This window comes from Nicotiana tabacum, chromosome 3 (assembly GCF_000715075.1).
Source record: "Nicotiana tabacum cultivar K326 chromosome 3, ASM71507v2, whole genome shotgun sequence".
Lineage (NCBI taxonomy): Eukaryota > Viridiplantae > Streptophyta > Magnoliopsida > Solanales > Solanaceae > Nicotiana > Nicotiana tabacum.
In genome coordinates, this window is record NC_134082.1 from 86,397,794 (window position 1) to 86,420,933 (window position 23,140).

General features: G+C 39.3%; 1 long non-coding RNA gene across 2 annotated transcripts; it reads left to right on the plus strand.

The window, feature by feature from the left end:
- The first annotated feature begins 5,035 nt into the window (after window positions 1–5,035).
- On the plus strand, window positions 5,036–15,348 carry LOC142174853 (uncharacterized). 2 transcript variants are annotated; one of them, XR_012703942.1, is made up of 3 exons: window positions 5,036–6,844; window positions 8,157–8,285; window positions 14,549–15,058. It is a non-coding gene; the product is annotated as an uncharacterized LOC142174853 (long non-coding RNA). The 2 variants fall into 2 exon arrangements; XR_012703938.1 differs by lacking the exon at window positions 14,549–15,058 and adding an exon at window positions 15,068–15,348 and having other exon boundaries at window positions 5,040–6,844.
- The last annotated feature ends 7,792 nt before the right edge of the window (window positions 15,349–23,140 follow it).

The following is a 23,140-nucleotide window of genomic DNA, read 5'->3' on the forward strand; positions in this document are numbered from 1 at the left end:
CGAAAATGCAAAAAGAAGGTATTACGTCCCAAATACAAATCCACTGACCACTCACTAACTAACACCCTGGAATCCTAAAGAAATACAACTCAAACAAACACACAACAACACAAACAAAACTAGTAACGGTATTCAAAAGCAGAACTAAAGGCTAACAAACTAAATAGCTTAGAATCTGTTAATTTTAAGAACAAAAAAAAAAGAACTGGGGTACATATGGGTTAAACTTAAAATATAACACACAGATCTGAAAATAAACAAGCATTGAAATTCAACATTAATTTCCGTAATCAAACTTCTCTTCAACAGAGGTGTATTTTCATCTAATATGTAATTTAGAATTCGTAGAAGAGTACCTATTTATAGAGGAAGACAATAAGAGTTCACCAAAATTGTAACACAGCATCAACAAACAGCCCTTTTAGAACTCGATTTAACCTTGAAAAAAAATAACTCAACCATTTCGACATTCCCAGCACGTTCGAAAATACCAGCAAGAGCAGCACTGTCAACACTAATTAGAAAGGGAGGAGACGCTATTTCTTTTCCTATCTACGTGAGTGTGTGATTTTGGGTTGCTTGAGTCTGACGAAGTGATGGATTAGTTCGTTGCAGCAGATGATAGGCGCCGTTCCTTTTTTTTTTTTGGAGAGGGTCTTCTGATTTTTGTGTCCAGATATTCGCTGAAGGAGATGGAGTTTTGGGGGAGGGGGTCTCCTTAGAGCTGATGGAAACGGCGGATGGTTATCTGATAGAGTGTAAGGTTTTTAGGCATGTTTTTTAGCTGCCTTTTTTTCTATTAGCTCTACGGGTCTAGGTATTTGTAGGGTTTTCTAGGTTAAGGGGCATAGATCTAGAAATGGGCTTGAGAATTATGGGTATTCATGACTAATTTTGCTTAAAATTAGCTTAATTAACTAAAAATCTATCCATATAAAAATATTACCTAAAATGTTAATTAACCCTACTTAAGTAAAAATGATTATTAAAATAAGACTGCCAGTTAAAACAAACTATTTTTTGGTATTTTTTTCAAGATTAAAAATGACTACAAAATATTAATGAAACTATTTTTTTGTAATTTTCGTTTTCTTATAATAAAAAAAAGTAAAAGAATAAAAATGAGTTGAAATAGCTATATTAGGCCTAAATTAAATATTTACGTGCTAAAATATGAAAAATCTTGGGGAGGATCAAAAATCACATGTCTACAGTTCTCCAAGTCGATCAAAGACAGAAGGTCTTTTATTAGGATCAGTGAGTTCATCTTCCATCGTGATATAATTACTACTTGCTCTTCATATGGAGATGCGAACTAGTGGGAGTTGTTTGTAACCCAGGCCCTCACATGAATGCTTCACCATATACTCCTTATCTTTCATCGTATTTGCTTTCCTAGTAGCTTCAGGTAGGAGATTCCCTAGCTTAGATAGTTCATTGGGATCATATCCAGCCTTTGCGAAGAACCTGTAAGCATTCAAATTAAAACTTTCATTGGTGCGCTTTGTGGGGAGTGCCATATTTTGAGGCATGTTAGGGGCCACAAACTTTCCAGTAACTTTGTAGACAACTTTACGGTATCAATTTGCTTGATAGGAAGGGTTAATTCTTTTAGCACATCTTTTTGGAGGCTTGATGATTCTCCTTCATCTTTCTTCACTTCTGGGATGTAACGAAATAAATGAGCTATTTTCTTGCCTGCAATTGCTACATTCTTTTTGTGAGCTTTTGAAACTTGGTATGCTTCTATTAGAACTTTATCTTCACCAGAAGCCACTTCAGCCCTTTTGGACATGATATTATCACCTTTGGCCTTAGTGATGTCATCAACTTTTACTCATTTTATGATGTAGTTCTTCAAGTAGAACTTTGCATCAACGAAATATGCCTCAGCTTCAGCGAACGACTTGTTATCAACAACTATCTTCTTTTCAACTCCATCATTATTATAAACATTGGTAGTAAGTTGATGGGACAACTTTGTTCTCGTGTATCCACGGTCTGCCAAACAACAAATTGTATGAAGTCTTTGCATCAACACATGCATCCATGCAGTTGATTGCATATCTCCCATGGTGATTTCCAGTTTGATAGCCTCTATGGCTCTTTGTCCCCCTTGATTGAATCCTTGAATCATCAAACGGCTTTCAGAAAGTTCTTCAGTTGAGATGTTGAGTTCTTTTAATGTGCGAATGGGAAGAATGTTAACTGTTTCGATAGCGAATGGGTAACGTGGATTTTGGTGATGGTGTGTCTCTATCTTCACTTTCTTTGGGTTCTTAACTATTTGTTGCTTCTTTGGTCTTCTCACCATTTTATTCCTCGTAGGTTGCTTCGTTGATCCTCTTTGCGGACTCAATTTACGGCGTCTTCGACCAGTCACCAGGGTCCAACCTTCTTCATCAGGTTGATCAACTCGGACATTGTCACCTCCAATAATTCTTCATCTTCATTCCCTTCATAGGTGAATATCTCAATTGGATCGAATGAGCCAATAGACACATGGTTTGTGCTTTCAATTTTGTCTTCAAGCTCGATCTTCTTTTGACGAGGCAAATCCATAACTTTGTCCTTGAAGACAAAGCACTTCTCAAGAGGGTGACCTACAAGCCGATGATATTTGCAGTAATTCAGGTCATTTCTTTTTCCAGCTTCATCTGGCCGCTTCATCTCTGGAAGCTCAATGAGCTTTAGCTCGAGGAGTTCTTCAAATATTGCAGGCACGTCGGATTCTAGAAATGGGTACTCCTTTTCTTGCATCTTTTTGAGGGTCAACTTCTGATTTGCATTGTCTTGAGAGGAAGTTGTTTTAATACTCTATTTGTTGCTCACCTTGGTAATAAACTTCACATGAGAGGCATTGACCTTCATGGATTCTTTGCTTTCATTCTTCGGTACGAACTTGCTCCATTTATCGACTTCTTGCTTATCTCTTCCCTTGCGAGGTTTGTAGACGGGCAACCCTTCATTTCCCATAGAAGCTATGCTCAACTCCATATCATGAGCACGTGTGGCAAGTTTTTCAAATTTCCTAGGCTTAATTCCTTGCAAGATGTAATGAATTCCCCAATGCATTCCTTGGATGCACATCTCTATGCAAGAAGCTTCTTTTAGCCTATCTTTGCAGTTGAGGCTTCCATTCCTCAATCGATGGATAAAGTCAATAACTGGTTCATCTTTTTGTTGGCGAGTGTTCGTAAGTTCCACCATGCTCATAGTATGCCTCGTGCTATAAAAGCGATTGAGAAACTCTTGCTCCAATTAATCCCAACTATCAATGGATCCAGCTTTGAGGTCGGTGTACCAATCAAAAGCATTCCCCTTTAGTAAGTGGATGAACTGCTTGACAAGGGAGTCTCTATAAGTCCCTGCATTGTTGCATGTCACAACAATGTGCAAAATATGTTGCTTTGGATTTCCCTTGTTGTCGAACTGCTAAAATTTAGGAGGTTGATAATCGGCAGACATCTTTAAGCTATCGATTCTTCCAGTATATGGATTTGCGTATGTGAGAGAAGACTTTGCAGCGACCTTATACTTATATTTGATAATTCCCATGATGAAATCCTTCAATTGTTCAATGGGAATTGATCCTTTGGATGAGATGAAGTTCTTTGGCGGATGACACTTGTTTTGTTGGAGGATAAGCCTTCTCGTGGACTTCTGGGAGCTTTCCAGGTGCATGACTTGATTCTCCATCCATCATGTTTTCAGCTATGCTTGTCAATTTTGCGATACAAACATCTTGATCTTGAGCATACTTTGTTAAGCCCTCAATCGCCTTTGTCAGATTTGCGAGTTGTTCCTCCAATGTCAAAGTGTTAGTCATCATTGCCTCCATGATTATTACAAATGATGAAGAGTAACCAAGATCTTCCCATGGGTTGAACTCAGTTTGGGACATGTCATGTGGAGAGATTGGCGTGGATCCAACACTTAAAACTCCATCATCAGGTTGGGTAAGCTGACTCTTGGTATTGTATAAAGTAAGTTGGGCAAGAGCTTTCTCCACAACTTCTGCAATATTATCTCCTCTTTCTGATTTTCTAGCAGAGGACCTTTCTTCTCCGGATGATGAAGATCTCAAAGCATGCATTGATGTAGACGACACTTGCAGTGCTTTCTGTCCAAAGACGCTCGCCATGCTTTGGTGATTGGCCCAAGACACCCCATGGTAGCGTTCAGGATACTTTCAACATCAGAAGAAAACTTGGAGTCGGCAACTTTTGAGTCGATCTTCTTTGAAGCCATCTTAGGGATCTTGAATGTTGAGAGTTGAGAAGAGATGAGAGGTAGATATGGTCTCACCGGGCGTATCAAAATTTGTAATAACTAAATTTTGCTCCTGAAAAATAATAATCAAGACAAGAAATATAGCGACAAATATTATATTCGATTTCAAGTGATGGGGTTACAATCTCTAAAATATCTCAAATCTAAAGAAATGTAGTCCTCTGATTCTTCTCCTTATGAACGATGGTTCAAGTGCTAGAGAGCTTGATCTTGAACTTGATAGATTTCATGTTTGTAGTACGTCACGAATAATTTGAAGGTCGCCACAAATCAGGATTTGGTGTTGGGTTATCACGAACGGAAGATTTGAAGTCGTCCGCCTATGATTTGAGTTCGCCTCTGGAATTTGAGTACAGACGACAATTGCAAATATGGATGGAAACCTTGATGCTATTCTTTAGAGCTTCTTTAGCCTTTCCTTGTGCTTTCTTGATTGTCCTATCTAGCCTTCTCCTTTGACCCCTTTATATAGGTATGGGATGGAGTAGGCTCCAAGAAAATCCTAGTAAGCCATTGGGCTTGAGGCTTATCGACCGACCCATTTGATAGAAGACAAATTGACGGGTTAGCCCAATAATATATTGGACTTTTGTTTAAATTTATTTATTTTGGATTTAAATAATCTACCCAATAATACTAGCCCATAATATTATTTGGACTAATATGTATTTAATATATGATAAAATCCAAATTATTTGTGGATTTAAATGTAATAAAAATTTAATTGTCTACGAGTATAAGATTCTTGATAATTAATGTCTCGTATCCTGGCCGATACTGCAAGATTTTTTATAGGAGCCTATCCTTAGTTTCTTACCAATTTAAAGAGCTTCTCATGCAACTATGAAAAGTATTGATGGATGACATACTTGCACCATTAAGTTAAATTCTTAAGGAATTTTTAACTAGAAGCTGTGCTAATAGGCTGATACGTTATCTTGGTAGTTCCAACATTAATTTTGAATGGACCTGTACATTTGATTATGTAAAAAAATATATTTGTGTAAAATTAACAATCAACTACCTAGAAAGGACAAGAGCAAATGTTGGGTACTTTACTTGCATGTGATTAATGGTATGGAGTTGCTTGAAACTCCCTTGTATAAGCTGAATTATATACTGTGACATTAGCTGTTGTTGTATTGGTTGATTAAAGATAGCTATAAAAATAGTGTTAATCCCAATTACAAGGGAGTAACACTCTATTTGGATTATTGTTCCCCATCGTTTTAAATGTATTGTACGTATTGTATCGTATTTTTTTTATGAATACAATGTTCGGATAAATTGTATTGTTTATTATTGTTAAATAATATTTTATTGTTTGGTTTGACTGTATCATATTGTACTGTAACTACTGATAAGTTTACTAAAATATCCTCAATTATTTAAATATTAAATTTGTCAAAAATTATGCATAAAAATAATTTTAAAAAATAAAACAAAAGAAGGCAAAACACCTTAAGAAAGCAGAAAAAGGGAGCAAGACAAAAGAAGGCAAAACAAAGGAGCACAACTAATTAGAATTGAGTTAAAAGCAGGAGAAAAAATAAAATAAAAGACGTCAAAAACACGTTTAACTTTGGCGGCAGAAGTTCTAAAAAATAATAAAGTAGATCATAGGTTGGAGATTTGGAGTTAAAATAGTAAAAAAAAAAAGGAGCTAAAGGGTAAAATAGAATTGTGGAGTAATAAGTTAGGGCATAATTGGAAAGAAAAATAGGAAACAATACCACCACACCAAATCGATTATTTCAAAAAAGGGGACTTTTTATTGTTAAGGAATAATGAATTTAACAATACAATACAATAAATTTTAATTAAATAATCAAAACAAATATTGTTTTGGGATAACAATACAATAGGATACAACGGGGACCATCCAAACAAGTTGTTACTGAAATTTTAATAGACTAGACTTGTTAATTATTTTCTTATTTGATAATCATAGACTAGACTTAGTGGTATAAGATTGCACTCGCTTAATTTTGAGCTAAAAGGTTAAAGAAGGTTTTATAATTTGAACACGGACAAGTTTAGAAGAAAAACAGAAAGGAAGTGCTCGGAACTGCATCCATGGCAGTTTAATTGAAAAAGTGCCATATTTACAAAGTCAACTTTTATTTAGGTCACTCGTAAAATTAGAGTGAGTAAATGACTTTTCAGGACAAGGTTAAGTTGTACCTCCGGATCTCATTTTGTATCTCCCGATTCACACTGTCCCTCACTGTCTAAGCATGGTTGCCGGCGACCGGCTCATGCTATCACTATGGCAGTCAACTGTAGTTTCAGTTCTGTTTTTTTCTCAACTGTATCTGCACCCTAATTATTTGAATAATTGAAGAAGATGGGTCTGAATCTCCCTGTTAAAGTAGATGTGAATCAGAGGCCAACTTGTGAGTTGTGATGTTATGATTTTTGTACTTTTGGGTTTGGTTTTCTCTCTCTAAAGATCGGGATGTTAGGAAAAAAAATTCTTAACAACCACTTTGTTGCTTAGCTTTATATGAAGAATATTCCACTAGCAAAGTATATTGCGACTGGGACTAAGGTATGCACTTATGAGTTTTGCTTAATATTAAGATTGTTTTTAGTTTGATTGATCGTTATAAACAAGGATACTTTCATATTTGTTACAGTTGCTGAATTTTATATAAGTGCACGTTGATTTACTGTTGAGGGAATCTATGTGTATGTAGCTCCTACTAGAAAGAAAAGATACTTCAATTTGTGTAAAAGTCGAGACTTAATTTAGTTACATTTAGATCACGTATGATTCATTGAACTTGCGTAGCACATCTTCTATAGAATATTCAATAAAATAATAAATCAAGAATCGCGAATATTTTGAGTTAGAAATGCACAAGTGATAGTTAATTTTGAATCTAGATGTAGCTTAAACAGAATAGGCGAGTTACGATAATTTGAATTTCTGAAGTTCTGGTTTTCTTTTTTTGGGTCTTTGCCATCTTATTTTTGCTTGGTGAATCAATGACCAACATTGTTTTGTTCCAAAGAATAAAAAGAATTGTATATAGGAAATGTATCATAGATATTAGATATCTTATTCCATTTTTTTTGGATTTAAATACTATTTTTCTGGCTTCTTTGTTTCTAAATTCATGTGCAAAGTGTTGTTGCCACTCCTATATGAATTTCATGCTACTGGTATGCTGCACCAGATCTTTAACAAATGGCAACCTCTAGATGTGGCAAATGATAATACTTAACCTATATAATATAACAAAAGCTTTAATGTTATCTTAAGTAGTTTCTGGTGCAGCTGCTATGTGTCTTCTCTTTTACTTTAGCGTGGTTGGATTATCACGTTCAGCACACAATTCTGATTCCATTCAATCGCTCGCAGTGGTTGTAATTGAGATGGCTCTTAGCCACTGAAGCTTTATTCAGAGTCTATGCTACTGGCCGCGGTTTAGAGTAACTTTTAGGGCACGTGTGTTGTGCAAATTGTATGTTTAGCACAAAAATGCTACTTTGATGGGCCCTTCTATCTCATATTCACTTCAACATTTTCAATGTTAAGTTACTTTTCAAACATTGCAGGTTAAACTCATGAGTTCCTGAATCCTAACTATTGCCAATTACAAAGCTGAGATTATGGATACAACTGTTAAAGATTTAGATGGATTTTCTTGTTCATAGGATAACGTACATGTATTAGTGGTTTGATTTACGTTGTCCAGTAGTCATACGTAAGTTTCTATATCTGAAGTTTCTTGTGCCAGATCTAGAGATCCATGAAGAAACTTGTTTCACATGGAACGATATTGGTTTGCGACAGTGTCGGAAGCTTTATTTATTTATTTAGGATCGTTAATCATTCTTCTTCCTCTTTTGTACAGCCGAGAAGGAGCCTCCTACGTTGATCGCTGACATTCGCGACTGGATGAGTCAAATTTTGCCCCACACGGTAGGGATCCGCGAATGGTCATCGTTCCACAAGAAGTTTGGATGTAAACCTTCTTCGACCGGTAAGTCATTCATTTCGATCTTTTGTTGCTTCGACTTTCATGTCGTCTTCTTTTTCACTCCCTTCCTTCCTGTAGTAGGGCTAGTTTAACGGGCCTTGGAAGGATTTCCTATGTAATTGGCTTTCCTGGAAGCTATAACGTGCAACTTTTGTGCGTAGCGCTCGTGACACTTTGGGATCTCCGGGAAACTCCGTGCTCGAGATAGTCCATTATTTCATTTCTCCAGTCCCAGACCAAACTACTCGAATTCACCTCATAGTAACCATCTGTATCCAAGACTGAATTCATTAGTTGTACCACTGTTCTTGATTCTGATCCCTTGATTTCTGTCGACGAGCCCAAGTTTGTCGATGCATATGCTTCCATGTTTTCTTCCCCCGGGATATGAGTAATTGACCACTCCTGAAATCGTACCAATTGAGACTGAACCTTTACCACGTATTGTTGCATACAGTCCTCTTTGGTGTCAAAGATCCCGTAGACCTTATTTACCACCAACTGCGAATCACATTTGATTTCAATGACCTCAGAGTAAAGTCCCCAAGCCAGTTCGAGCCCTGTAATCAAAGCTTTCGTACTCTGCTTCATTTTTAGTTAAAGGGATTGTTCTGATGGCTTGCCTTAGGGTTTTCCCTGATGGCGTGATTAAAACTGTTCCGAGCCCGGACCCTTTTATGTTGGAAGCTCCGTCCGTAGATAAGGTCCAAACCCCTTATGTCAATTCCGACACCATTACTGCCTCCTTGGTTGCTAGAGGCAAAAGTCCTGGACTGAAGTCGGCCACGAAGTCTGCCAAGATTTGTGACTAAATTGCAGCCCTTGATTTGCATTCAATATAAAATTCACTCATTTCAACGACCCATTTGGCCAATCTGCCCTAGAGCTCGAGCTTATGAAGAATGTTCCACAAAGGGAAAGTAGTCACCACAATTATCAAGTGACATTAGAAGTAGGGCCTCAGCTTTCGAGTAGCGACTACGAGAGCTAAGACCAATTTTTCCAAATGTGGGTAGCAAGTCTGCGCCCGTTAGAATTTTGTGAATCTAATAAATGGGAGATTGTGTACCTTCGTCCTCTCGGACTAAAACTACACTTACCGCAACTTCTGAAACTGCGAGGTAGACTAGCAATGTTTCACCTTCTTTTGGTTTTGAGAGAAACGGAGGGCTTGACAAATACTTCTTCAAGTCCTTCAAGGCTTGCTGACATTCCATTGTCCATTCGAAATCATTCTTATTTTTCAGCAGGGCGAAGAAGCGATGACATTTTTCCGACAATGAACCTGCTCAATGTTGCTAATGTCCCTGTGAGTCTCTTGACTTCTTTTACGTTTGACAATTGATCTGGGATATCTTCTATGGCCTTGATTTTGTCGAGGTTTACCTCAATTCCCCTTTGTGAGACCAGAAATCCTAGGAACTTACCAGAGCTGACCCCGAACGTGCACTTCTCAGGGTTAAGTTTCATGTTATGCTCCCTCAGGATGTCGAATGTTTCTTGCAAATGTTTTAGGTGGCCACATGCATTTAAAGACTTAACGAGCATATTGTCTATATATACTTCCATAGTCTTTCCTATTTGTTTCTCGTATATCTTATTCACAAGTCATTGATAGGTGGCTCTGGCATTGTTTTAACCCAAAATGCATCACATTGTAACAATATATATCGAAATTTGTTATAAACAAAGTCTTTTCCTGATCTTTTAGGTTCATCTTGATTTGATTGTACCCAGAATAAGCATCGAGGAAACTCATTAACTCGTGCCCCGCCGTGGCATCAATCATTTGATTTGGTAATGGGAATGAGTCTTTTGGGCATGCCTTGTTAAGATCTTTATAGTCTACGCACATGCGGAACTTATTATTTTTCTTAGGAAGTACTACTATATTAGCTAGATAGTCCGGATATCTTACCTTTTGGATTGAACCGATATTGAGTAAGCGGATTACCTCTTCTTTGACAAATTTATTCCTCGCTTCAGCTATAGGGCGCTTCTTTTAACTTACCAGAGGTATGTCGAGATCCAAGATTAACATATGCATGGCTATCTCCATTGGGATACCTGTCATATCCTTGTGCGACCATGCAAAACAATCGGCGTTAATTTTAAGAAACTCAATAAAAGCAGACCTGAGCTCCAGGTGCAATCCTATTCCCAAATGGAATTTCCTTTCTGGGAATTCTTCGAACAACACAACTTGCTCTAGTTCTTCCACCGTGGACTTCTTTGCGTCCGTCTCTTCTGAAACTTGGAAATACCTTGGCACCTGATACTATTCCGATTCCTCTATCCCCGGGCTAACTTCCTCTGATTTTAGGGGCAAATACCAGTTCCTATAATTGTTATGCCATGCGCTCTTTTCCTTTGCTGCTGGAGACCGAGATTGCATTCATCTCCGTTGTTGCTGGTTGATCACTTCTTATCTTCTTGATCCCTTCTGGAGTCAGAAATTTCAATAATTGGTAATACGTTGAGGGCACAGCTTTCATCTGATGTAACTATGGCCTTCCTAGGATAATATTGTACCCCATGTCTTCGTCTACAACTTCGAAGAGAGTTGTCTTCATTACTCCTTCGGCGTTTGTGAGCAGCAAAATCTCTCCCCGGGTAGTCACGCTTGCGAGGTTTAATCCAGCGAGGAGCTTTGTTGCCGGAATAATGCTTCCGGTGAGTTTGGTTTGCTTGAGTACTCTCCATTGTATGATATTAGCTGAACTTCCTGGATCCACTAGAACACATTTAATCTTAAAATCTAATGCATTTAAAGAAATTACCAGTGCATCGTTGTGTGGAAGTAACAATCCATCTGCATCTTCCTCCGTGAAATTGATATCATCTTGCTGGAGCTTTTTACTATGAGTTATTGAAACTTTTGTCTTCTTCGCTGCTGAAAAGGTGACCCCATTAATCTCATTTCCCTCAAAGATCATAATAATCATTTGTCATGGGGGTTCTTCTCCTACTTTCGAGGGTTCAACATTGTCTCTGTTCCGACCATAGTTGTTTTTGGCTCGGTCACTTAAGAATTCTCTAAGGTGACCATTCTTCAATAGCGTTGCCACTTCTTCCCGAAAATGTCAACAGTCCCCTGTCCGGTAGCCGTTACTCCCATGGTATTCACACCATAAGTTGGGATCCCTTTGACCGGGATCGGATCCCATTGGTCTCGGGAACCGTGGTTCTTTGATATTTCTCATGGTTGATACCAATTCCACTATACCGACTTTGGTGTTGTATTTTGATAACTTGGGGTAAGAAAGATCCCGTGACCCTGACGTTTCTTTCTCCTGCAGCGATCTGTTATTTCGACCGTGATCGATCCTTCTATCAATGGTGAACTTATCTGCTGTTTGGAGGTTTCTGCTACGACCTTCAGTCCGCTCGTAGAGCAAAAACTGGACTCTCAAAGTCTGTCTGTCGTAGTCATCTCTTAATTTTTCTCTATCCTTCTCCCGTTTTTTTACCGACGATGGAAAGCCAACTTGATGATCTTTGATTCTTATCTTTAACTCGTACCGGTAGTGGACATCCGTCCAAGTAGTTGCTTGAAACTCGAGTAGGTTTTCCTTCAATTTTTGGGAAGCGTTTGAACTTTTCGGGTTCAATCCTTTGGTATATGCTTCATCTGCCCATTCATCTGGGACAGCGGGGAGCAACATTCTTTCCTTCTAGAAACGAGTGACGTATTTGCGCAACAACTGGGACTCTCCCTATGCAATCCTGATGCCTTTTGAACTTGTACTTTTTTGGTCCCTACGTAGGCCTTGATGAAAGAATCTGCGAGCATCTCAAAGGAGTCAATGGAATGCTCGGGTAATAATGAATACCACGTCAGAGCTCCTCTCATGAGAGTTTCTCCAAATTTCTTCAACAACACAGATTCAATTTCATGAGGAGCTAAATCATTTCCTTTTACTCCTATTGTGTATGTGTTTATATGCTCCTGAGGGTCTGAAGTTCCGTCATATTTTGGCATTTCAGGCATTTTAAACCATTTTGGTATCAACTCTGGTGCAGCGCTCGGCTTGTATGGAAATTGAGTGTACTTCTTTGAATCCGGGACTTTCAATACAGGTAGCGCGCCGGGGATCTGGTCAATGCGGGAGTTTACCTCTCTCATAAATTGTAAAAGCTCATTCTTAAAAAGATTATTTTCATTGTTTAGACCGGATCCGCTCCCCCCAGCCCCATCTGATCCAACTTCACCCCTGGGAGTGTTGTTGCCGGCCCTCTGCGCTGTTTGATTTATGGGAATACCGGGAGGAATTGGATCTCGTCTGTTTGCATTACTGGAAACACCTGATAGTGATAGGTGCTTGATTTAATTCCATCATAACCTTATCCTTCCGCGTGAGATGGTCTAGGATGATCGCCTGTTGGTCGTGTAAAACCCTTACTGCGTCAACAACATGTTCTTCATCAACATTATCGGGAGTTGGCTCTTGAACTTGTCGAGGATACTACCTATTATGAACCGGTGTTGTGACAACTCGGTCGGTCGTCTTAAGAATTAACGCCCTGATCTCCTATTAACTTCTTTCCCCGTATTTATTTCTGCTATCTTGATTTGCCGGGATATTCGATTTTGAGTTTCGGAGAGTTTTGGGACACTTAGTCCCTAAATAAGAACTTAAGTGTTAGAAATTTGACCGTAGTCGGAATAGTGTGAAGACGGACTCGGAATGGAAATTTGATAGTTCCATTAGCTCCGTTAGGTGATTTTGGGCTTAGGAGTGTGTTCAGATTATGTTTTGGAGGTACGTAGCTAATTTAGGCTTGAAATGCCGAAAGGTCGAATTTTGAAGTTTCAGGTTTGATAGTGAGATTTTGATCTGAGGGTCGGAATGGAATTTCGGAAGTTGGAGTAGCTCCATAGTGTTGAATGTGATGTGTGTGCAAAATTTCAGGTCATTCGGACGAGGTTTGATAGACTTTTTGATCGAAGGCGTATTTTTAGAGTTTTGTAATTTTTAGGCTTGAATCCGTGGTCGTTTCGATATTGTTTTAGGTGTTTTAAGGATTGGTCTAAGTTTGGACAATGGTATTAGACTTGTTGGTGCCTTTGGTTGAGGTCCCAAGGCCCTCAGGATGATTTCGGATGGTTGATGGAGGGATTTTTAGAGTTTGGAGTTGCAGCTTAGCTGGTTTTCTGTCATAACCGCACCTACGAGTGTGGGACCATAGATGTGGCACCGCAAAAGGGCTTCTGTGGTCATAGAAGCAGAATTGGGGAGGTCCAGCAGGAGCCGTAGGTGCGAGAAGGGTATCGCACCTGCGAGGTCGCAGGTGCGGAGGGTCTACCGCAGAAGCGGAAACTGGTCTTAAGTGAAAGGTCGCAGGTGCGACCAATGGTCCGCAAAAGTAGGACTGCAGATGTGGTAATAGCTGGGCAGAAATATCAAATTTCGAGGGTTTAGTTTCAAAAGTTGGAAATTCGATTTGGAGCTCGGGAGAGGGCGATTTTGAGAGGAAATTGAAGAGGAGATCATTGGTAACAATTCTTTAACCCTTTCTAGTTATATCTCATCAATCTATAATTAGTTTCATCATTTAATTTTGGATCGGGGGTGAAAATTGGGGAAAAGTTGGAAGAAAGTTCTTAGACCTAGAATTCGACTTTTGATTGGGAATTTGACCTTAGATTTGGATAATTTTAGTATGCATGAACTCGTGAGAGCATGGGGATTCTGATGATATAAATTTTACCCGATTCTGAGACGTGGGCCCGAGGGGCATTTTGGTCATTTTACCTAATTTCACGTATTACCTTAGAAATTTTATATAGAATCAGTTAATTAAAGTGTTATTTACATTATGAAATTGAATTGAATAGATTCAGGCCATTTAGAGTCGAGTACTTGTGGCAATAGCGTGGTTTCGGATTGATTTGAGCTGGTTCGAGGTAAATGGCTTGTCTATCCTTGTGTGGGGGACCTTCCCCTTAGGATTTGGTATATTTGATATTTGAAATGCCTTTTACGCGAGGTGACGAGTGCGTACTTGAGTTAATTGTTGAAAATCCGGTTTTCTTTAAGTAATTTCAATTGTGTTCCTTTTTCGTGTTTCATTTTACTTGCAATTTAAACCTGTTGTTCGCTTAGAAAAGCATGTCTAATTGACTTAACTGTTTATTTGCTTAAACTGCCTTAGTTGAATTATGTGAAGCATGTTAAATTAGAATTACCTGTTTACTTGGTACGAAATTGAGCTTAATTGAGTATTCTTGTGTTGCTGCTGTGTGTTTTACTTTGGGACTACAGGACGGCCTTCCGGGAGATCCCCTGTACGTATTTATGACTTGAGCTGAGGTGCGGGATACCAAGAGATCTCTGGCACGTATATTGGGGATACCAAGAGATCCTTGGGATACCAAGAGATCCCTAGCATATATATTTTGAGGATTCCAAGAGATCTTCGGGATACCAAGAGATCCCTTGTATACATTGAGGATACCAAGAGATCCTCGGGATACCAAGAGACCCCCGACATAGATTGAGGATACTGAGAGATCCCTGGTTATCATTCTTGTTATGAGTGGTATTTCCTTGTATTTTGTCTTTATCTCTGTTTCAGTTAATGTATTCCTTGTTATCCTGTATTAAATTCTTGTTGTAGATTCTCAATTGTACTGTTTATCTTATTTTGTCATCTCTATATTTATCTAACCTTTGTAGGGCCATGACTTTCCTCGTCACTACCTGACTGAACTTAGGCTTGGCACTTACTGAGTACCGTTTTGGTGTACTTATGCCATTTCTGTGCATGTTTTTCATGTGCAGATCCGAGTACTTCGACTAAGACTTACCATCCTTGAGGCGAGGCGACCGTTCAGAGACTTCGAGGTATATCTGCCGCTTCTGCAGATTGAGCAGTCTCTCTCCATTCTCTCTTATCGTTACAACCCTTCTGTATTTATTTTGTTTTAGACTATTCTGGAGTTAGAGCACTATGTAGTTATCCTTAGCTTTGATTCATGGGTTTTCGGGTTTTGGGCATATGTATTAGTTTTTGAGAGTTAAATATTGTGTATGACGAGCGACACTTTTTAACGTTGTTTTCATTACTCTATTTCTATTTTAAATTGTTTTCGTCCGCGAATTTTTTATCTTCCGCATTTTAGGCTTACGTAGTCATAGAGACTAGGTGCCATCACGAGGGTTCACGGAGGACGAACCGAGGTCGTGACAAGGCAGCTAACTCAAGGTCGTGGATAGGGTAATTCTTCTCATGTACCTTCAACTGTCTGGACGCATAGGCAAACACCCTACCATCCTGCATCAACACCGCTCCGAGGCCAATCCTCGAGGCATCACAATAAACCGTATAAGACCCCGAACCTGTAGGCAATATCAAAATTGGGGTTGTAGTCAAAGCTGTCTTGAGCTTCTGAAAACTCGCCTCACACTCCTCCGTCTACTGGAATGGAGCACCCTTTTGGGTCAACTTGGTCATAGGGGCTGCAATCGATTAAAATCCCTCCACAAAATGACGGTAGTAACCCGCCAAGCCAAGGAAATTGCGGATCTCTGTAGCTGAGGATAGTCTAGGCCAACTCTGCATGACCTCTATTTTCTTTGGATCTACCTGAATACCCTCACTCGATACCACGTGGCCTAATAATGCCACGGAGTCCAACCAAAACTCACATTTCGAGAACTTAGCATATAACTTCTTCTCTCTCAGAGTCTGAAGCACAGTCCTCAGGTGTTGCTCATGATCTCCCCGACTCCAGGAATATACCAGAATATCATCAATAAAGACAATGACGAATGAGTCAAGATACGGACGGAACACACAGTGCATCAAATGCATAAAGGCTGCTGGGGCATTGGTCATTCCAAATGACATAACAAGGAACTCGTACTAACCATACCGAGTCCTAAAAGTAGTCTTTGGGATATCTGGCTCCCGAATCTTCAACTGATGGTAACCTGAGCGCAAGTCAATCTTAGAAAACACCCGTCCGCCCTGAGGATATGGAGCCATTATTTATACGAGGTTCCTTATGAGATTTATACTCACCATCAGAGCTTGCAGCACCTGTTCAAGCAAAAGGATCTAAATTTGCGCCAGAAAAGGTGGTTAGAGTTGCTGAAGGATTATGATATCACTATTTTGTATCACCCGGGCAAGACCAATGTGGTGGCCGATGCTTTGAGTCGTCGGGCGGAGAGTTTGGGGAGTTTGGCTTATTTGTCAGCATCAGAGAGGCCTATGGCAATGGATGTTCAGGCCTTAGCCAGCCAGTTTTAAGATTGGATCTTTCGGAGCCTAATCAGGTTCTAGCTTGCGTGGTTTCTCGGTCTTCCTTATTTGATAGTATCAGGTAGCGTCAGTATGATGACCCTCATTTGCTTATCCTCAAGGACAAGGTTCAGCACGGTGATGCCAGAGATGTGACTATTGGTGATGATGGTGTATTGAGGATGCAGGGTCGGATTTGTGTACCCAATGTTAATGGGCTTCGGGAGTTGATTCTGGAGGAGGCCCATAGCTCGCGGTATTCCATTCATCTGGGTGCTACGAAGATGTATCAGTATTTGAGGCAGCACTACTGGTGAAGACGGATGAAGAAAGATATAGTTGGATTTGTAACTCGGTGCCTCAACTGTCAACAGGTGAAGTATGAGCACCAGAAACCGGGTGGGTTACTTCAACAGATAGAAATTCCAGAGTGGAAGTGGGAGCGGATCACCATGGACTTTGTAGTTGGGCTTCAACGGACTTTGAGAAAGTTCGATGCTATTTGGGTGATTGTGGATCGACTGACCAAGTCCGCTCACTTTATTCCTGTGTGTACTACTTATTCTTCGGAGCAGTTGGCGGAGATCTATATTCAGGAGATTTTCCGTATGCATGGTATTCCAGTTTCCATCATTTCAGATAGAGGTACTCAGTTCACATCACAATTCTAGAGGGCCGTTCAGCATGAGTTAGGTACTCGGGTGGAGTTAAGTACAACATTTCACCTTTAGACGGATGGATAGTTCGAGCGCACTATTCAGATTCTTGAGGATATGCTCCATGCGTGTGATTGAGTTTGGAGGGTCTTGGGATCAGTTCTTACCATTGGCGGAGTTTGCTTACAACAACAACTATCAGTCTATCATTCAGATGGCACCGTATGAGGCTTTATATGGTAGGCGGTGTAGATCCCCGGTGGGTTGGTTTGAGCCAGGTGAGGCTAGATTATTGGGCACAGACTTGGTTCACGATGCTTTGGAGAAGGTTAAAGTGATTCAGGATAGGCTCCGTACAACCCAGTCCAAACAAAAGAGCTACGCGGACTGGAAGGTTTGTGATATTTCCTATATGGTTGGAGAACGGGTTCTGCTTCGGGTTTTGCCTATGAAGGGCGTCATGAGATTTGGGAAGAAGGGGAAGTTGAGTCTGAGGTTTATTGGCCCTTTTGAGATATTGAGGCGTATTGGGGAGGTTGCTTATGAGTTTGCCTTACCTCCCAGCTTGGTAAGAGTTCATCCGATATTTCATGTTTCGATGCTCTGGAGGTATCACGGTGATCCGTCGCACGTGTTAGATTTCAGTTCAGTCTAGTTGGACAAGGATCTATCCTTTTGTTGAGGAGCCAGTGGCAATATTGGACAGGCAGGTTAGAAAGTTGAGGTCAAAGAACATGGCATCAGTAAAGGTTCAGTGGCGGGGTCAGCTAGTCGAGGAGGCGACCTGGGAGACCGAGCAGGATATGCGTAGTCGTTACCCTCATCTTTTCACTACTTCAGGTATGTCTCTATGCTCGTTCGAGGACGAACGAATGTTTAAGTGTAGGAGGATGTGACGACCCGGCCGTTCTTCTTAAGAATTAACGCCCTGATCCCCTATTAACTGCTTTCCCCGTGTTTATTTCTGCTATCTTGATTTTCCGGGATGTTCGATTTTGAGTTTCGGAGAGTTTTGGGACACTTAGTCCCTAAATGGGAGCTTAAGTGTTAGAAATTTGAATGTAGTCAGAATAGTGTGAAAACGGCCTCGAAATGGAAATCTTATGGTTTCGTTAGCTCCGTTGGGTGATTTCGGGCTAAGGGACGTGTTCGGATTGTGTTTTGGAGGTCCGTAGCTCATTTAGGCTTGAAATGCCGAAAGGTCAATTTTGAAGTTTCCGGTTCGATAGTGAGAGTTTGATCCGAGGGTCGGAAGGAATTTCGAAAGTTGGAGTAGCTCCGTAGTGTTGAATGTGACGTGTGTGCAAAATTTCAGGTCATTCAGACGAGGTTTGATAGACTTTTTGATTGAAAGAGTACTTTTAGATTTTTGGGATTTTTAGGCTTGAATCCGTGGTTGATTCATCGTTTTGATGTTGTTTTAGGTGTTTTAAGGATTGGTATAAGTTTGGACAGTGGTATTAGACTTGTTGGTGCCTTTGGTTGAGGTCCCGGGAGCCTCGGGATGATTTCAGATGGTTGACGGAGGGATTTTTGGAGTTTGGAGTTGCAACTTCAGCTGGTTTTCTATCATAACCACACCTGCGAGTGTGGGACCACAAGTGTGGTGCCGCAGAAGTGGTTCTGTAGTCGCAGAAGCGGAATTGGGGAGGTCCAGCAGGAGCCGCAGGTGCGAGAAGGGTATCTCACCTGCGAGACCGCAGGTGCGTAGGGTCTCGCAGGTGTGGAGGGTCTACCGCAGAAGCAGAAACTGGTCTTAAGTGAAAGGTCGCAGGTGCGACCAATGGTCCGCAAAAGTAGGACTGCAGATGTGGTAATAGCTGGGCAGAAATATCAAATTTCGAGGGTTTAGTTTCAAAAGTTGGAAATTCGATTTGGAGCTCGGGAGAGGGTGATTTTGAGAGGAAATTGAAGAGGAGATCATTGGTAACAATTCTTTAACCCTTTCTAGTTATATCCCATCAATTTATAGTTAGTTTCATCATTTAATTTCGGATTGGGGGTGAAAATTGGGGAAAAGTTGGAAGAAAGTTCTTAGACCTAGAATTCGACTTTTGATTGAGAATTTGACCTTAGATTTGGATAAATTTGGTATGCATGAACTCGTGAGAGAATGAGGATTATGATGATATAAATTTTACCCAATTCCTAGATGTGGGCCCAAGGGGCATTTTGGTCAGTTAGATAATTTCGTGTATTAGCTTAGAAATTCTTTATAGAATCAGTTAATTGAAGTGCTTTTTACATTATGAAATTGAATTGAATAGATTCGAGCCATTTGGAGTCGAGTACTCGTGGCAAGAGCGTGATTTCGGATTGATTTGAGCTGGTTCGAGGTAAGTGTCTTGTCTAACCTTATGTGGGGGACCTTCCCCTTAGGATTTGGTATATTTGATATTTGAAATGCCTTGTACGTGAGGTGACGAGTGCGTACTTGAGCTAATTATTGAATATCCGATTTTCTTTAAGTAATTTCAATTATGTTCCTTTTCCCTATTTCATTTTACTTGCAATTTAAACCTGTTGTTAGCTTAGAAAAGCATGTCTAATTGACTTAACTATTTATTTGCTTAAACTGCCTTAATTGAATTATGTGAAGCATGTTAAATTAGAATTACCTGTTTAGTTGGTACGAAATTGAGCTTAATTGAGTATTCTTGTGTTGTTGTTGTATGTTTTACTTTGGGACTACGGGATGGCATCCCGGGAGATCCCTTGTATGTATTTATGACTTGAGCTGAGGTGCGGGATACCAAGAGATCCCTGGCACGTATATTGAGGATACCAAGAGATCCCTAGTATATATATATTGAGGATACCAAGAGATCCTCGGGATACCAAGAGATCCCCGACATAGATTGAGGATACTGAGAGATCCCTGGTTATCATCCTTGTTATGAGTGTTATTTCTTTGTATTTTGTCTTTATCTCTGTTTCAGTTATTATATTCCTTATTATCCTGTATTAAATTCTTACTGTAGATTCTTAATTGTACTGTTTATTTTATTTTGTCATCTCTATATTTATCTAACCTCAGTAGGGCCCTGACTTTCCTCGTCACTACCCGACCAAGGTTAGGCTTGGCACTTACTGAGTACCGTTGTGGTGTACTCATGCCCTTTCTGCGCATGTTTTTCATGTGCAGATCCAGGTACTTCGACTCAGACTTACCATCCTTGAGGCGAGGCGACCGTTCAGAGACTTCGAGGTATATCTGCCGCGTCCGCAGACCGAGGAGTCTCTCTCCATTCTCTCTGATCGTTACAGCCCTTCTGCATTTATTTTGTTTTAGACTATTCTGGAGTTAGAGCACTATGCAGTAATCCTTAGCTTGTGATTCATGAGCTTCCGGGTTTTGGGCATATGTATTAGCTTTTGAGAGTTAAATATTGTGTATGCCGAGCGGTACTTTTAAACGTTGTTTTCATTACTCTATTTCTATTTTAAATTGTTTTCTTCTGCGAATTTGTTTATCTTCCGCATTTAAGGCTTACCTAGTCATAAAGACTAGGTGCCGTCACGAGGGTTCACGGAGGGCGAACCGGGGTCATGACAGGTGTGGCTTCATTCTCCTTATTACGAGTGTCACTGATTAAGTCATCGAAGTGAGGTTGATCTCCTTGAATCTCGGGGTTGTGTGTGTTGTTGACGGTGTTATCTGCCATTTCTTATGGTTTTTCTTTGAGACAAAACAATCAAAATACGTTAGTAAAAAAGGCAAGGATCAATTTAATTGCATAGATGTCTAGGCCCCAAGGTGGGCGTCAAACTATTTAACCTTAAAATGGTACAATTGAATTTATACGTGGTTTCTAGACAAGTGAAGTAATTTGATCCAGAAATAATAAAGTAATTGAAAAATAATACGATACTTAGCTTCAAAATGTAGATAAAATAGCAGATACAACGATTTCGGGAGCAAGACTTTCGGTACAGCAATTATGAGACAAAAAAACAAGAAAGTAAATGATATTAAGCTTTCTATAAATTGTAGCATCAGTTTGCCAGAAAATTTGTGTCATTTACAATGATAACTGAGCTCTCTATTTATAATTATGTCTTGGGAATGAGGTCCTTGGATCGTGCCCTCCTTTAATGTCAATTATGAGGGCCATTGATGAAGGTGTAACGGTGAAAATAACTGTCAAATTCCTTGTAACGGGCTGTCGCTCCTAATAATACAGAATTTTCTTTATTAAATGCTATCGGACGCAAAGTATTTAATACATCTTTATGAACATTCTCTCCCGGTGACAAGCGGAATAGCTATGTTCGGTGACCATCTCCGTCTTGAATTCCACGTGTCCTTCCTCTAGGTGACCATGTGTCATATCATATTTTTCTCTATACAACCTAAGACTAGTTTAATATAAAATTTTGAACTTTGTAAGGGATAACAAATATGTTCTTTGCAAATATGAAGAATAATTGCTCCCGGAACACTATTAGAAATATGATAAGTGCTTAAGGTGAACTGATGCATGAATTTGACCATCTCCAATAAGTTTATATGATTGATAGCCTGTTTGGCCAAGCCGGAGAAATCAGCTTATTTTGAGAAGTGTTTTTTTCAAAAGTGTTTTTGAAAAAAGTACTTTTGGAGAGAAGCAGTTTGTGTTTGGCTAATCGGTCTGAAAAGCACTTTTGAGAAATAATTTGTGTTTGGCCAAGCTTTTTAGAAAGTGCTTTTAAGTGTCAAATTACGAATAAGGACATGAATAGATTTACTTAATAATTAATATTATAAGTAAATAAATAATATCAAAATTTTGTTATTACATGCAATAATTAAAAAAAATTCATTTTATTTAAGTAAAATATGAAAATAAAATTTAAAAGTACTTAATTCTTTTAATATAAGTTAAATATATTAAAATTCCTTCAACAAATATAAAAGCATTCACCCCTAAAGTCACTATATATTAGAAAGTTTTCCTAAAAATAAGAAGAAATATTTATAAATTAATATCCTAAGTATTAGGTTTAAGGGTTATTTTGGTATATACTATATTTTGTTAAGGGTATTTTAGGTAAGAAGAAAAGCCAAAACTGCTTCTGCTTCTGCTTTTGGAAAGAAGCTACTTTTTTCTGCTTCTCTGAAACTGCTTCTGCTTCTTCCCAAAAGCACTTTTTTTCCCCAAATAAGCTTGGCCAAACACCTCAAATTTGGGGAAAAAAACACTTTTTTCCCCTTGAGAAACTTGGCCAAACAGGCTATGAATCGAACAATGTAATATCATAGTTCTAAAATGAATCACGAAAATTATCGGCTGTCACACTTTCATATCATCTTTAACATTATGAACATTCGGAAGTGGAGTTTGAATTGTTAGAAAGGACTATTAAGTTATTGTCTTACTTAGAGTTTCTCATTTAGAGAGAATTATTTGAAATACTTATAGAGACAATTATAATTATTTAGTTCATAAGTGGGTGCATAAATATGTATTTACATATAGAAATAATATTTATATATTGCGGGATATGAAAAACATCACTGGAATGGATACAATACGCATAACGTCGCTGATGACGCATTGTTTGTATGCGGAAGAACTTTTCGCGAAATTAAAAATGCATGAAAGGACAAAAAGACAGGTAGAAAGTTTGTATCTTGTACAATTTTTCTTTCCTCTAATAATTCATTACGTGGGGTTCCCCTAAAATGCTTTATACTCCGTGAACACCTTCAGCATCATCCTATATACTCAATAGGAACTTAATTAAGGCAGTAATTGTGAGACTTCTAAGATGAGGAGCATCACTTTCTTCCTCTCCCTGATGGTAATAGCGGATGTTTTGCTCTCTGCTTCTTCGGTTACCGCCGCGATATACAGTGGTGGTATATCTTGGAACAGCAGTGCTGCCGGAGAATTGATGAACGAATTGGATGGTATTAACTGGCAGGTAAGTCTTGCAAATGGTGAAAATACTATATCTTTCAACACTCTT